The 17,353-nt window shown below is 38.6% G+C and overlaps 1 protein-coding gene and 1 pseudogene across 8 annotated transcripts in view; one reads left to right on the top strand and one right to left on the bottom strand.

Annotated features, from left to right (window-relative positions):
* Positions 1-17,353, bottom strand: part of SLC9A9 (solute carrier family 9 member A9) — a 588,523-nt gene that overhangs the window by 354,780 nt on the left and 216,390 nt on the right. The gene's annotated exons all lie outside the window — the stretch shown is intronic.
* Positions 4,370-7,837, top strand: LOC101012326 (annotated as a pseudogene).

Genomic DNA, 17,353 nt, shown 5'->3' with positions numbered 1-17,353 from the left:
TGTGCACAACTGTCCACAGACATGCCTCTTTTTTTCTGAAGGTTCTATTCTGTTCGTTTGACCTCTCCATTCCTATCCCCATGCCACACTGCAATAATTATAATTTTTATTCCATTATTCCTTCTTTTGCTAAATTGCTTCAGACCTTATTGTAACTCATTTATTCTTTCACGTGGAATTAAAATGATCTTGTCCATTCTAGAAAAAAATAGCTCTATTATTTTTATGGGAATTGAATTACATTTTAAAATTAATTTTGGGAAAATTAGCACTTTTAATGTTGAGCTTTCCTATCCAACAACATAGCATATCTCTCCTGTATTCAAATTTTATAATTTCCTTTCTACAGACTCTTTATATTACCCCTGCTGTGCTTTTAGTTGTCCCTCAGCTCCACAGCAGAAACACACCACCCAAGTGAACCTTAGTCCCTCCTTAGTTTCCTCTGGGAGACTTCACCAAGGCAGGCAATAAGGGTACCATCTCTGAGGGTTAAGACTGGTATGTCTAGTATTTCCTAGGCTCAGTTTCATGTTCCTGCTTCTGGTTAGCTCTCTACACAAGGCTGTGTACTCATTTTTGGTGTGCCTGTATCAATTTTTGATCCTTTTTCTCCTTCCCACTCTTGCTATACATCATTTGGCAAGCTTTATATTTAGTCCTTTGATCAGTGCCTTGATTTGATCAGGATTGCAACCATTTCTGCCTCTCTTTTATACTGAGCCACAAAGCATATTCAAGGATATGTCCGGCTTGGGGGAGAATAGGCTGTACAGAGCTCTCTTCAGATTCCAGGCACTTTAATTCATAGTTCTCCAACAGACAATAGAGTACATCTTACTGACTGTCTAATAAAAAGAGGAGAAATTGCTCTCTGGATGTGCTATAATTGGATCATGTCTTTACTCACATGGTATTCAATAGGGATCCAAGATGATTTAAGGTTTTTATCTCTTTATTAGTGTGAGAGAGATATAAACCACACTTAGGAAATCAGAAACTTTCCACTCCCATGATGGAGAACGGAACAAACAATTCAGATTCCACATTTATAGTAACCTTTTATGTGTCAGGTGGAGTACTTGGTGTTTTCTGAGATACTATCTGACTAAGCTTTTCAAAAGATAGCCATGAGCCCAGAAATTTGAAATTTAAAAAAAGGTTATGAAAGCTTAAGTCCATGTACTGAAATTATGACAGGGGATAACTGTCATGTTCAGAGTTCTTCAGAGTCCTTCAGAGTGCACTGGTCCCCTTGCAAGTAAGAAGAGATGGGGTCCTGGGAATAGGTCCTTATGGACACTGGGGGGTGTGACAGGGAGACAGCCTGGCTTCTCCAGGGCTGTACTACCCACAATGATGCCTGCTGGGTGCTGCTGGCAGCAGCCCATGAACAACATACACAAGTCAGCCAACTTGCCTCAGAGTCTCGTTACTAAACCTAGCTGACCCAGAGGACTGTGAATTTAGAATGATAATCCCAAGTGCACTGGCCACACCACAGGCACTGACAGTCACCACTAGGCCTATAAATAAGAAAGCAGGTGAAACATTATTATTGGCTCAATGCAAGTGTCATGAGCCTTACAACAAACCTATCCTTCCAAGAATAGTTCCAACTCACTTTATGAATGAATCACCTAGTAATTGACCCAGATTGAATACAGATATAAGAGCAGAAATCTTCCAAACCAAAGAATGGTCTACAGATGGAGACCCTCTCCATCAGGCAGCAATCATTTGGCCCAGACTGTATCTTGCCCATGCCCTTATGCCACTTGCTCCTCCTCTCTGTCTTGTAAGAGCGCTGGCAGAACAAACCGCTTAGACTGTGTCTAAGAGTCATCATTGGAATTCGATGGAAGAGGAAAAGCATCCCCCTGCAAACTGATTAACTAGGACCACTCAAGAGGCCTGAATGTGACAATAACTCAGAGTCAATAATAATAGTAAAATAAATGTAGCAAGTATCATTTGATGCATTTTGTTATTAGGTACTATAAACAAATTTATCGTCATTGACTTTCAAAACAATTGCATGAGGTATATATGATTGTCCTCATTTTATAGATGAGGAAAATAGGTGCTCAGGGAGATTAGGCACCTTCTCCAAGGCTGCACAGTGTAAATAACAGAAGGAAAAATTGAGTCTTCATCTGAAATTTATAACTTTAAGTTTCGTGGGTTTTTTTTGTTTGTTTGTTGTTGTTGTTGTTTTTGTGACGGAGTCTCGCTCTGTCGCCCAGGCTGGAGGCAGTGGCATGGCACAATCTCGGCTCACTGCAAGCTCTGCCTCCTGGGTTCATGCCATTCTCATGCCTCAGTCTCCCGAGTAGCTGGAACTACAGGTGCCCGCCACCAAGCCTGGCTAATTTTTTTGTATCTTTAGTAGAGACAGGGTGTCACTGTGTTAGCCAGGATGGTCTCGATTTCCTGACCTCATGATCCGCCCGCCTTGGCCTCCCAAAGTGCTGGGATTATAGGTGTGAGCCACCACGCCCGGCCTAAATTTCATATTCTTTACAGTACAGTATTCTGCTTTCATTGATTTTTACCATCTGCACAATTCTGAGAAGTTTAGAGAAGGTTGGTTACCTGATTTTCTAATGTAAAACATTAGAAACAGTGAATGAGAAGGAGTTGGGAGACTACTAGAAGTATAAAAACTCATGACTGAAATTGAAGGAGGAGAAAACTTTTTAAAAAGCATCCCCAAACACCTAAAACACCCCCATAAAATTCCTCAAAACAAATAACTTGGGGACAGTGAATGAAGAGGCAAATAGTTCCATATGTCCCTCAATAATCTTTGAGGTTATCACTGGATTATGGCATTAAAAGGGTTAACCTGTATACAGTCTATGCTGCTTAAAATGTTGAGAAAATTTCCCAGAGAATTTTGGGAATAGAAGGGACGTTTAGGGATCATGATGCAGAGTTGACTTATGGACATAAATAATCGAGGTCTAGAAGGCTACAGAGTTGACTCAGCCAAGTGCTGGTCATTGGCAGAGACCAGCACAGACCTCACTTTCCATAAATCCTGGTCTAGGAGGCTAACAACTCTTCCTGGCTTCTCCCAAGGATGTTTAGTGACACCTTAGAAACTTCTCATAAATACAGACAAAGAAAAGATTCCTTGTTTGACATTGTTAAATTAGATGTCTAAATTTTACTTTTATCTTTTATCAATTGCTCATTTTTGCTCAATAAATTAGATACTAGATAAGTGCCTGCCTGAGAGATGATCATGCTCCAGTCAGAGACACAAAGAAATAAAAGAGAAAGCACAGTGTGATAAGAAGAATGATCAGGATGAAATGGGAGCCAAGGGGGCACCGAACACAGCTGGGCTTTAGAAAGAGTCAGGCATGTTTTCCAAGACAGGTGTTTTTGCATTCAGTCTTGATGATGGATGCCTAGGGAATGAGCCAGGTGAATGAAGGAGAAAATGCCACTTTGGGTAAAGGGATAGAATCTATCATCACATGGAGTCTCTAGAGAAGTATCAGATATCTTACTTTGATTAGGCAAGAGTCAGCAAACTATAGTCAGCCTAATCCATTCTGTTGTTATAAATAAAGTTTTATTGGAACACCAGCCATGCTCATTTATTGATCTAGTGCATATGACTGCTTTTGCACTACATCTAGTGTCAAGTAATTGCCATCAAGACCCTATGGCCCATAAAGCCTAAAATATTTACCATCTAGCCATTTACATGAAAATATTGACTGAACCCTGGATTAGAATAGATGGAGGCAGGGGGCAGATTGCACACTGGTGGCCCGTGGGCTTCATCTAACTGCTATGCTTTATTTAGTCTTCTCATTTTCTTTTCATTTATTAGTTTAAAAGAAAATATGTTTAACATTTTAAAATTAGGAGAATTCACATAGAAAATCCAGATTTTTAACTTCTTTTGATAAATCAGATCTCTCCATTCTGGACCTACTTTTCAGCATGGCAAGAATTAGATAGAGCTAAGCAGCAGCAGTCGCCTTCAGGTGGGGAATGGGCTTTCCATTTTCCCATTGTCCTTCCCACTCTCTCCCAGCCTACTACCTTAGCCCTGTAGGAATCTAAGTTTACAAATTCCTGAAGAGGCTGGAGATAAAGGTAGTAGTGATTCAGTGAAGGGCTAGGAATTATTTGTTAAGAACTTTCAACTTGATCCTGAGATGCCAGGCAGCCACTGGCCTCTGGCCTGACAAGACTGGTCTTTTAGAGAACAAGACTGATAGTAACATAAAGAATGGACTAAAGGAGAGAGTCCAGAGGCAGTGAGATCACTTAAGAGGCTTTTGAGTAAGTCCAAAAAGGATCTAGGAAGACCATAAAGTGGTATCAGAGTGAAGGTAAAGAGAAAATGGATCCTAGGAATATCTGCATGACAGCCAAGAACACAGCTGAGACTGAGATACAGGTAGGAGACCTCAGAGTGCTGGAACCATGGGAGGAAAAGCATTAATATTGACCATTTCCTGAGCCCTCTTAGGGAATTCTCAACAGAGTTCTAAAGTCAGTAATGCATAGGGCCTACTTTATGTGGCCAACTGATTGAACTTGTGTCAAGAGAGTTTTATATTAAATATATTGGGAGCTTTGGAGATCGGAAGTTGAAGGAGTATAGAGGGTCTTTGGAAGAGAGCGTAAAGAAAAGTATTCGATGCCAATGGTCAGAGCCTTCCATAATAGGAGTAGAACATTAGGGTAGCTGCAGAGAGAAGGGGCTTTGTCAGGAGTCTCAGGGCCCAATATTCATTCCAGATTTGGAAAGTCTGGTAACTGCAGAAAACCACAGATACCCAACAGGGTCTCAAAGACAGTACAAAATTGATGTGCTGCTTCCCACTCTTTCCTGATACTGTCTAGAAGACCAAAGGTGGTTCCTGATGGTGAGAGAGAGGTGGCCTTAGGACCAGACTGGCACGATGACAGGAGAATGACCATTCTTCTCAGCCTCCTTTGATACACTACAGGGGAGATATCTCTTGCCTGATGAAAAGATCCTGATGAGCCTTCAAAGATATTCTTATCTAACAGTAAGAAGTATCACCTTACAAAATTGAAATGCCACTTTCATCTATGAACACAGAAATAATATCAAAATAGCTATTTATTTGAAGGAGAAATAAAGCAAGCAGATAGAATTTCCTATCTACTTGGCTTAGTGAAAGACTCAGAGGGTGTAGACCATTCCTCTGAGGAGAGAATTGGCAGTTTCCATGGAGCATCACATCAAAGGGACTGCAGAACTATGATACCCTGCATTTTGAAAATTGGGATAGCTTCCCCAATCAAGCTCATCATAACAGTGAAAATAATTTTACAGAAGAGAAAGTATTGTTCTTTAGGAACCCACACACCTCTATCTAACTCATTCAGAAGAGCTGCTGAGGCGATTTTCTAAGCCCTGTATTTTACTGATATTGTAGACAGATGTCGAAGAATGTCCACAAGGAGTAACTGAAAGACAAGAGGAAAATCAAGGAGGATAAAAAGAAAACACAGAAGATGCTGTCACTATAAAGATTACATAGTTTCTCAAGTAAAATCCCAGACAGGGTTCAGTTTTTGAGAGAACTTGTCATAAATGCTCTAAGCAGAGTAATTCTGTTTGTGTAAGGGGGAATAAAGAAAGAAAAAGCATTTCCAAACACTAACTAATACTTAGAAAACAGGAAGCTTACTCAAAGCAAACCAGAACCATTATGCTTGTCTGATGAAAACGGGATTTTCGAATTTGCAAAAATTTACATTGTATACATAATGCAGACACATTTTCCATGCATAGCAGTCAAATATTAAAATCTTTACAGAAGCTTTTATTTTGTGTAATGCATGTATACAATGTTTTGCATTGCCCTAGATAAAAATTCATCTCATGGTGTCATGCTGTGTCAATCCCGAGGAAAGGCAAGTAAATCCTCATTTTACCAGGACAATAGCTTTGGGTAAGAGGATAAACTAGCTCTCATTAATCTCCACTCTTCTCCAGCTGAATCCAGAGGACCACCCACATGGACAGCAGTTTAAAAAAAGGACTGAGTGTACCCTTTTCTTTCTCGGTATCTCAGCAACTTCTGGTCCCACCAACAGAACAGGCCAAGTAATAAATACCATTTGTATCATATTTTACAGTTTACAAAGAGCCCATCTCATTAAGTTTTCACGAAGCTGCACCTGTATTTTGTTGAAGGTCAAATAGGGTAAGAAACTTGTCCAGGAATATGAGGAAGTGGCAGAGGTGGAGCTTCAACCTGGGTGTCTTTGGGTCAACTAATACCCTCCCACTAAACCCCTTATCACAGCTGTATCTTAGCCACAGAAGAGAAGTGAGAGGCTGAGAGAATCCTTCTTCTTCTGGTAGCCCCTGCCTCCATGAGTCATGCTATAGTCCTTTTGTTCATTTGCGGGGAGAATCCTACTTTTATAAGACTTTTTTGATCTATTTCATTTGACATGCAATGCATTTATGTCACTTCAAAATATACCATATATCTGATCTATCCTCAATTCCTCCACTTTCTAGCTGAGGGGTTTTGACAAGTAGTTCAACCTCCCTGAACTTCAGTTTTCTTATCTATTAAATAGGATGAGAAGTAAGTAGTGCATAGTTGTCGGGAGGATTAAATGAGCTGGGATATGTAAATCACTTATCAGTACTAACACATAGTAAACACTCAATAAATTTTAAAATTTAAAAATCAGCAGGGGGCTGGGCTGTGTTGGGTGAGCGGAGTATTGCACCTGTGCAGAGCCCTGTGGTGGTGAACTCAGAAAAGCGCCCGGAGGTGGTAGACAAGCACCAGGGAGCCCACGTGGGTATGGGCATCCAGAACAACTCCTCAAGTAGACTCAGCGAGAACTCAGAGGGCACCAGAGTTGCTCTAGGTGGTAACCAGCCTTTGAAAAAGGAGAAACAAAAAAGGAAAGGCTACTATCCCATGACAGATAGACAACTGACCAGCAAGAGGGTCGAATTTTGGGAGACTGCACTAGCTCTCTTTTTTTTTTTTTTTTTTTTTTTTTGAGACAGAGTCTCACTCTGTCACCAGGCTGGAGTGCAGTGGCGCGATCTCAGCTCACCACTACCTCTGCCTCCTGGGTTCAAGCAATTCTCCTGCTTCAGCCTCCCAAGTAGCCGGGACTACAGGCGCACGCCACCATGCCCAGCTAATTTTTGTATTTTTAATAGAGATGGGGTTTCACTGTGTTGACCAGGGTGGTCTTGAACTTCTGACCTCGTGATCCACTCGCCTTGGACTCCCAAAGTGCTGGGATTACAAGCGTGAGCCACCGCGCCCGGCCAACTGCACTAGCTTTTGAAGGCTGTAAGGAGATTTGGGATTTCTTGAAGGCTGCTGCACGTGTTTTTGATAGAAGTTATTGTGAATTCGCACAAGCAGTCATCGATGGTGCAAATGTAACATTATACATGGTGCACTTACAGAGTGCTATGATGAACTGGGGAATAGATATCAGCTTCCAATCTATTGCTTGGCAGCAGCAATCAACGTGACAGAGGAAAAGAACATAGAGACTCTGAACGTTCCTCAGCCACCACCCAATTCTAGATATTAAAGTCAGCTCCGTTTGTGTCTTCCCACAGGCAAAGCCCTCAAACTTTTGGTGTGCAGCACAGACACACTATGCCACATGCAGAGGCAGTGACTCGCAGTAAAAGGAGTGGAACTATATAGTCAGCTGTGGTTCTTTTCCGGTAGACCTCTCACTAACAAAATGAAATTGGAAGAGCCAGAGATCCCAAAGGACTGTGCTGTACAGGTGAGTGAGGCAACCTTTTCAAAACCCAACACCAGTTGAGAACTGAATTGGTCCCGTTGGCTGGTCCCCAGGCCCCTCCTGCTCCTTTTCATTGTTGCTGTCATGTCCTACTCTATGGTGTGAAATTTATTTGCACTGCTCTGAATTCCCTATGAATGGATTTAGTTCTGAGGAATTACAAGTGAAAAATTTCATCTGTGAATGAGACCAACACAAAGAATTAATAAAATACAAAGAGCTAAAAAAAATAGCTGGAAGCTGGTAATTAATGAGCTTGCGTGGAGGTGAACATTTACTTCTCCAATTAAACTGTGAGCTGCCAGGAGGGCAGGCCATTATTTACTTAATCTATCTGTATTTATTGTATTTCATTTATCTAATTTAATGTATTATGTATTTTACCCTTCTAAACACCATTAGGAAAATATGGCTTTCTCGCTGTAACTGCCAGAAAGGAGCATGCTTTTGTTTAGAATGTGAGCAACTAGGGAGCAGAGGCTATTTTCCTAAGGGACAACTAGATAGAGTATGGAGGGATGGAGGGATAAAAGGAGAGAAAGGGTACAGATGCACCTCCACTTATGATGGGGTTACATCCCAATAACCATGGTAAGTTGAAAATATAGTTAAGTCGAAAATGCATTTAATATACACCTAACCAGTGGAATACCATGGCTTAGCCTAGCTTACCTTAGATGTGCTCAGGTCACTTACATTAACCTCCACTTGGGCAAAATGGTCTACCATAAAGCCTATTTTATAATAGAATGTTGAGTATCTCATATCATGTATTGAATACTGTTCCAAAAGTGAAAAACAGAATGGTTATACGGGTACTCTTAGTATGTTTCCTACTGAATGAGTGTCGGTAAACACTCTAGTATTTAGAGTTGACAATAGTGTAAAGTTGAAAAATCATTACGTCAAAGCATTGTACATTGGAGACCATCTGTATTATAAACACTCACTCTATAATATTTAATGTTAGTAAGATGAACTACAGAGACATATTTGAGTCATTTAAATGACTATATTTGATTATTTCTGTTAGAATAATCATTTTTTGAACTGCAAAATAATTTTATGGCATAAACTTTGGTGGTATCAGAGTTACATAACATAAAATTAGAAGACATTTTGTCAACAGTCTCATTTTATGGATGCTATGAATCAGGTCCAAGGAATGTATTTGATTATGTATTTAAAATATCATAGTCAATACTGTTTTATTTTCTCCCAGATTAATATATACAAAACTTCTTCTCGAGCAAAAATAATAATAATGTAGTTCAGTTAAGTATATATATTTTTTCCAAAAAGATTAAATCAAACAGCAGAGGAGCTACACTATTGACATTTAACTGGTTAGTCTTTTTGGGGTATATTATGACCATCTCCCTGTTTTCCTCTTACCTTTGTGGTGACATCAACAAGAGATAAGGTAATTTTTTTTTTTTTTTTGAGGTGGAATCTCATTCTGTCGCCCAGGCTGGAGTGCAGTGGCGCGATCTCGGCTCACTGCAAGCTCCGCCTCCCGGGTTCCTCCCATTCTCCTGCCTCAGCCTCCCAAGCAGAGCAGCCCGGACTACAGGCGCCTGCCACCACGCCCGGCTGATTTTTCGTATTTTTAGTAGAGACGGGGTTTCACCGTGTTAGCCAGGATGGTCTCGATCTCCTGTCTCGTGATCCACCCGCCTGGGCCTCCCAAGGTGCTGGGATTACAGGCCTGAGCCACCGCGCCCGGAGGAGATAAGGTAATATTTAAAAATTGTAACTGACTGTAATCAGTAACCACACGGGGGAACCACTAAATAAATAAATGGTCTGTCCACCCAAATAATTTATCAATTAATAATCATAAGCTTGACAGCTTATCTGATGTCCAAACTACTGACTCAACAAGTAGGTATTGAGTATCTACTAGTGCAGACAACTGTGCTGAACGATGGGATAGGTTGGTGAGGAAAACAGACATTGTCCCTGCTGGCATGGAATTTAAAATATATTAGGGAATAATAGACAATAAATGAGTAAACAAAATAGAATTACAAATTATGATAAGTGCTATGATCGGGGCATTGTATTTAGAGTTGACAATATTAAATACTTAGACATTATTCATTATTTATCTGAAATTCAAATTTAACTGGGTGTCCTACATTTTTATTTGCTAAATCTGGCAATCCTACCTGTGTGTGTGTGTGTGTGTGTGTGTGTGTGTAGTAGGGGGCAAAGGAGAGAGATCTACTTGCTATAATACTCTGGCAAAATTCATGCCCGGACACTCCATTTAAATTGTCATTTGACAGATGAGAAAGGGCTGTCCAGGAAAGGAAGGGGGTGGAATGGTGGAATGTTTTAGGTGGTACTGAGGGCAGAGAATTCCAGACAAAAAGAATAGCATGTTTAAAGGCCCTGAGATGTTCATTCACTCAACAAGTGTTTATTAAGAGTCTATTATGAGCCAGGCATTAGGTACTGGGGATTCAGCGGTGAGCAGAACAGAAGCACTCCTTATCTTCTTAGAGCTGTAAATCTGAAGGATCAGTTGAGGATGTCAGGACACAGCAGCAGAGAAATCATTTTTGGCAAGGAGACGAAAGATAATCCAATTATATTATATTTACTTCCTTAGTGACTAATATGAGGCTCAATGAAAAAACAAAAATGTGTATTTTTTGTTAATTCAACAACCATTTATCCTCAACTTGGCCTGGGGGAAAAAGAGGAAAAAAACCTGATAGATAACCTTTTGTTATCCTTTATAATAATCATCTTTGGGTTATTCATCAAGGAGATGCTTCAAACTCAATGAGAAGTGAAGTGAATTGAAATATAGAGATTTCACATTTATTTAAATAACTCCTTAAACCAAGTCATTTCAGCAGGGAAAAAAGGCAAAACCCAGAGAAACAACAGCAGAGAACAACCACTTGTCTGGTTGATTGTGTCTCAAGAATGGCAGAGCTGCCCTAGCAATGTAACCACCTTCTAAGAAGGTGCAGGATAACCACAAGTACCTTCCATTTTAGTGAACTGTCTTTTTGCTCTGAACATGCCCATTTATTTGGGGTGAAGAAATGATTCTTGTGGATAAGAGCACAAAGCCTTTTCTTTTATCACAGAAGCTAAGGTAGATTCTTTCTGCCTTGACTATTACCGGTGAGATTTTTCAGATAAGATCAATTTTGTTAATGATAATGCAGTTCATGGGGAAAAATAATCAGAGTTTAACTCTCAGGCCCTGGATTGAGTTTACTAAGTGAAAATTTGAGGGGGAAAATGGAATTCTGATTTATAGCTCCTTTTAGAATTTGATCATTTGAAAAAAATTTAAAAATAAATTCATATTCCAATGTTTTTTCTGAATATTATAGACTTTGCTTACAGTGTATTTCTTTGGAAATGCTGTTACCTAAGATTATTTATCAGTTAATAGTTTAAAACAAAATCTGGTAGGATGATTAAAATATAATTAATAATTCAGAGACTAGTTATGTCAAACTAATTTTAAATACACAAGAAGTTTATTTTTCCAGCTTGTTGCTATATTTTGGGAATCTTGATATTTTATTTAGTATACTTGCTATAACTCTCAGATTCATATCAATTGCAAATTTGACAAGCCTGCAATCTGTCCCATGATTTCAGTCACTGGTAAAAATATTAAACAGGATAAATTATTAAATAGAGCTCTTTGCAAAGCTACTAGAAACACTGGATTTTATTGCTAAATAAATCAATACCCAATTACTTAATTTTGCCTACATCTAACTCTAACTCCTTCAAATTAGTCCACAAGTTACTGATGAGAGGCCAAGTGCCTTGCATAAATCCAAACAAAACTTAGTAGGGATTAAAAATAATCCCTGGATTTGGGTCAAAAATTCTAATGCACTTTAAAAATATAGAAGTAAACTTGTTCACAGGAGAGCAACTACAATGATGAAGGGAATCAGAACGTTATCTTATATAGAACTGAAGTAGGAAATTGCATAGGAGACAACATTTAATTCTTTTTGATAGTTTTACTTTTTCTATTATTTAAACAACTTTCATATCAAGGAGAGGGTACTCTTGTTCAATATTATAGGTGGCAAATTCAAATTTCCACAGGGGTTGGGCAGGCAATGTGAGTGAGGAAAGTCTCACTCTTTCACATTTCCTTCTTTCATAGAGACATAAGCACAAAATATACTGCCTTTCCTCTTATCTCTTTCATAAAAAGCCACTGTTCAAACTTAATACTCCATAGCAAATGGTCCCTAGGCTCAGTTTGGAGGTGTTGTGCCTGGGTTAAGGGGAGGGATAGCCACTTCTTAATGCCAGCTTAATTGTTGTCAGAGGAGATGTATCTACAGTCTCCCAATATTCCTACATCTTCCAGTTTTTTCAAAAGAAACTGGACATCTGGATTTTTATGTTAGTTCTCTTGATTTTTTAAAATTTGGACAATAAATTTATATTTTTCTTAAAAAAACACTTCACTAGTCAATACTGGGCAGGTGCAACAACACATAGGCTGCTCCTGACTCTATGATTCCCAGAGGCTGGACCAGAACGAATGACTTGAAGATATAGCGAAGTAGGCAAGAGATGAGTGGAAGGAAGCACCTGTTGCCCCTCAACTGCCTGCCTTCTCCTGAGATCATCAGATCTAAGCAGAGCAACCTCATGTGATCATATTGGATATCATTTATATCTGTGACTGGATTATAGAACTTTAACTCCTTGTCTCACTTTGAGAGTCAATGGTTCCAAATAAAGCATTCTCTGGGGATTCAGGGGAGAAAATCAGTGGCTGGCAAGTTCTTGAGAGTGTTTGCCCGAAAGGTAGAATATGATCTCAGCTTTGCAAAATGATTGCCATTTGGAGGCAGATGATTTAGAGGGAATTTCTGGTTGACAAAACAGCAGACACAAAAGACTAAAGGTGGAAAGGAGAGTGGCCTGGCATGGGGGTCACAATGAAAAGATTCTAATGGAATGGAGGGTTTATGGCAATTAAGCCTGGGGGTCACAACTGGCCATATCCAATTATGTTTGGCTATCACATGTTTTAAAATAAAAATTGAACCTGAGGCACTTTTGGAGGGAATGTACCCTCCACTTACCTACTGACCCCATCACTTCTTTTCTTGTATCCTGGACCACGACACAGTAACATTACCCAACTGATCCCCAAAATTCTTAGATCTTCCACCCCAACAATAAATTTTGATTTTATGGAAATTTATTTTCTTGAGACAAGTTTATGGTACATATATTGAATACCTCTTGAACATTATTACATGGTTGGTAATTTGGAACTTAAAGAAAAAATAATATAAATGATAAATTTGAGGTTTGGGTTGCAGCTAGAGGAAAGTTTCATTATATTTTTGGAAGTCCACACGTTAAGTGATAAATCTCATATTTGTTTGATTTTATAAGCTGTTCCTATGGTTTGGGAGATGGATGTAACTGTTCTACAAACATGGACACAATTCCGAGCAAGGGTATTAGGGCTCTGTCAGGTCTGGTTAGGCCTATCCTGTTCCAAGTCACCAAATTAATCAGTTAAACAACTGGTTGGTTGGCGAAAGATTTCACTTTTCAGCCAATTGTCCTGGCAACAGAGACACATGCATTCCTAGAGTTTTACTCTCATCACTTAAAGTCAAGTTTTGCTGTCACACAAATACCTTATGCCTTTTACAAACATCCTTTCATTGGATTCTTACTATGTTCCTATCCATTCATCCGTTAATAGATAGAGACCTACTAACAATAGTCAACTATTATGCTAGTTATAGGTGGTCAGGATACAGCGTAAATACAACTTACAACATCTATTAGGTGAGCAGGGAGATTATTTCATTCCAATTAAAAAATGCATTTATTTCTTAAATCATTTTTTATTACAGAAGTAAAAGAGTAATGTATTTTCTGCCTTAAAGATTAAGGCAATGCAAACGTATATAGAGTAAAAATCCTTTTACTTACATTTATATGCATTTCTATACAGATATAATTTTTATATAAATACTATTATACACTATACATTTTTCAGAAACTTCATTTTTTAACTTAAAATGTCTTAGAGGGTTTTTCAGGCCATAGATTTTTTTTGTTTTCTTTTTTTTTTTTTTTTGAGATGGAGTCTCGCTCTGTCGCCCAGGCTGGACTGCAGTGGCCAGATCTCAGCTCACTGCAAGCTCCGCCTCCCAGGTTTACGCCATTCTCCTGCCTCAGCCTCCCAAGTAGCTGGGACTACAGGTGCCCGCCACCTCGCCCAGCTAGTTTTTTGTATCTTTTAGTGGAGACGGGGTTTCACCATGTTAGCCAGGATGGTCTCGATCTCCTGACCTTGTGATCCGCCCGTCTCGCCTCCCAAAGTGCTGGGATTACAGGCTTGAGCCACTGCGCCCGGCCTAGGCCATAGATTTTTTTAAGGCTCCAAAGTATGCCGTTGTTTGTATGTAGCACAATATATTTCATCTTTCTTAGAGACATTTTGACTATTTACATTTTTTTGTTATTACAGTGATACAATGTATAAATATCTTTGTTGATGTAAGCAAATATTTTGTAAGGTAGATTGCTAGAAGTACCTTCACTGAGCACATTTAAAATTTTGGCTGATACTGGCAAAAATATTCTTGAAAACATTGAACATATCTATAGCTATACACACACAAGATCTATAAAATACTGTCTATTTCTTTATTGTTTCTAGGATTCGAAGTTTATTTAGGAAGACTGTTAATATTCTAAAATTCTAAAACATGCTTCCAATGTTTTTGTAGTTTTTCTTAACATTTAGCTCTATAATCCTAGTTTCATTTTAGGAATAATGTGAATTAGGCATTTAACTTTTCTCCCAAAGGAACAGCCCATTGCCCCCATACTATTTATTAAAGCACCTAATCTGTTGCCTTTATATTGGAAGAACAATTTGGCTTGAGTTTCACATTCTTTCCCTCAGAAGTGAAAATTGTGCTGCCTTTCCATCTTCTGAAATTGAATGTCACTGTGGTCAAGTCGAAGGCCAATCTGATTATTTCTGCTCTTGTAAGTGACTTGAATTTTCTGCCTATATGCTTCCATAACCCTTTCTTTAAGCTTGAAATTCAGTAACTTTTTCAGATTATCTTATGCTGTTGATGATTCCAAATGAAACTTTCCTGGAATCTAGTGGGTCCTTTATGTCTATCTATTTATGACATTGTTTCGGGAGAATATTGTTTTACGTCATGTTCTTATGATATTTTTCCACGTGTTTTCTTCTTCAAAACCATCCAACTATCTGTCATTCATTTCTATCAGATTCTCTGGAGTCATTATATCTTTGTTCTTTTCTACTTTGTTTTGTGTTATTTCCCCAAATGCATCTTCTGTGTATTTAACAATATTTTCACAATATTTTCAGAGAAGTTCATTGTATTTTTGTGGCTTCTAGAGTGTCTTTTGTCTCTTTAGTGATTTTATTTATCTCTCCAACTTTTTCCCTGAGCATTGCCAGCACACTTTTCATCTCCCTTAATTATTTTACTTCTCTTCTACAAAATTTTGAATCTTTACTCCGAACATTTTTGCTTGATACTTAAGAGCATTTGCTTGATGTTTATGACTTTACATACACACACACACACACACACACGTATGCACACACACACATATAGAAAGACACAGAGAGATCCATATTTTCTGTAAGTCCTTCAGAATAATGGAGAACTCTTTGTCTATAATTTCTCTGAAATACTTTGGTATATTTATTTGGGGATAATGGGCTCTTCTTTGGCTTAAATTCCCTCCATTATTTATAAAAAATTACTTTGCAGTTTTCATGAATATGTACTACTCCCTCCTTTTTGTTTATAACTCATCTTTTTAAAAGCCTGACTATTATTTAAATAATAGTACAGGGAAAGGGGTGAAATAGGGTAGAGTAAGCTGAGGCTGACTGCTCTTTTAATTTGGGTTTTATCCTGGTTATCCATTGTTGCAGAGCAAACCACCCCACAACTGAGTGGCTTAAAATAACTATCAGTTATTTTGTTCACATTTCTGCAAATTGGGCAGGATGCAGTGGGTCCAGCTCATTTCTGCTCCACATGGTATCAGCTGGGGCAGCTTGAATGGGGTTGTAGGATCCACTTCAAAGATGGATCGCCCACATGTCTGGCAAGTCTTGCTGGCTGTCGCTCCCTCTCCAGGTGGAACTCTCCACAGACTGATTTGGCTTCCTCACAGCAAGGTGGCTGGGTTCCAAGAGTAAGTTCTCTAAGCGAGAGGAAGTGGAAGCTGCTAGTTACTAAAGGCCTGGACCTGGAAACTGGGACAGCATCCCTTCTTCTGTATTCTATACATTGAAGGTGGGGCATAGATCCATTTCTGGATAGGAGTGTCAATGAATTTGGGGGCTATGTTTTAAAACTGTCACAGGCTGTCTCAAGCATCTGTCACCAAATCTGTTATTTCCTTGCTATTGGGAATACATCCTTTTGTAGTTTATGGCATTCAAATTGAGGCGGCATAGAGAAAAGCCCCTGAAGTTGTGGATGAATTATGTTTTAATTTGAAAATTTCTGCTTTTCTTCCATACAAATAACCTCCAGCAGAGTCCTTGGCTAGGAAACAAGAATGTGTCAGCATGATTTCTATTTGGCTGCTGTTTTGAGGGGTCAGACTATTTCCCCCATTTGCCCCTGACCCATCCACCTGATCTTAACTGCGCTCTAAAAAACAGAATATTAGATACTCCTTTTGGTAGTGTGATGTGCTGTCAGATCTGAGAGAAACAGACTTGGCTCCGCATCTTCCCATCTTTCGTTTAAGATTTCACATTATTCAGCAGCAATATTTCATACTTAAATATTTCATAGTTTATAGTTTGGAGTTGTGAATACTTTCCTGTTTCAAGGGCTATGTTTTTTTCTATTTTTCAGTGTTTTTCTTAGTTTTAGTTTGTTTTCAGGGAGTCTAGTAGAATAAAACTATTTTATCCTGTCTTAAGCAGAAGCTCCACATGATCTGTAGAATCAGCTTAAAAATATTTGTTGTGATTTTAGAAGTGAGTTTACACTGAAGATACAGTTTACTTGTGGGAGAATTGAATTTTGAATCTCCTCATCCTGTCTCATAATAGGTCTTATTGTTTGTGGTATCTTTTTGGTCCTTTACTACATTTAAAATTTTTCTTCTCAGATATCTGGTACATTTATTATTTAATGTTATTCTAATTGTGTTAGATTTTTAAGATGCTACTGTGAATAAAACTATTTTCCATTACATGTTATCATTAATTGTTGCTGAAGTCCTGGAAAGCTATTGATTTTTGTCTGTCAGTCATCTGTCTAGCCAGATTTCTGATTTCTCTAATATTTTGCCATTTAAGTCTCTTGTATTTTCTAAGTAGACATTCATATCATCTCATCTATTAAGTATTTTATTTTGATTTTCCCAGTTTTAAATTTTTAAATATTTTTATAGGTTTAGGGGGTACAAGTGCAGATTTATTACATGTGTATATTGCATAGTTGTGAAGCCTGGGCTTTTAGTTTATCCATCACTCAAATGG

This window comes from Papio anubis, chromosome 2 (assembly GCF_008728515.1).
Source record: "Papio anubis isolate 15944 chromosome 2, Panubis1.0, whole genome shotgun sequence".
Classification (NCBI taxonomy): Eukaryota; Metazoa; Chordata; class Mammalia; order Primates; family Cercopithecidae; genus Papio; species Papio anubis.
Note: the sequence above shows the minus strand (reverse complement) of the source record. Positions and strands in the feature narration are given on the sequence as shown.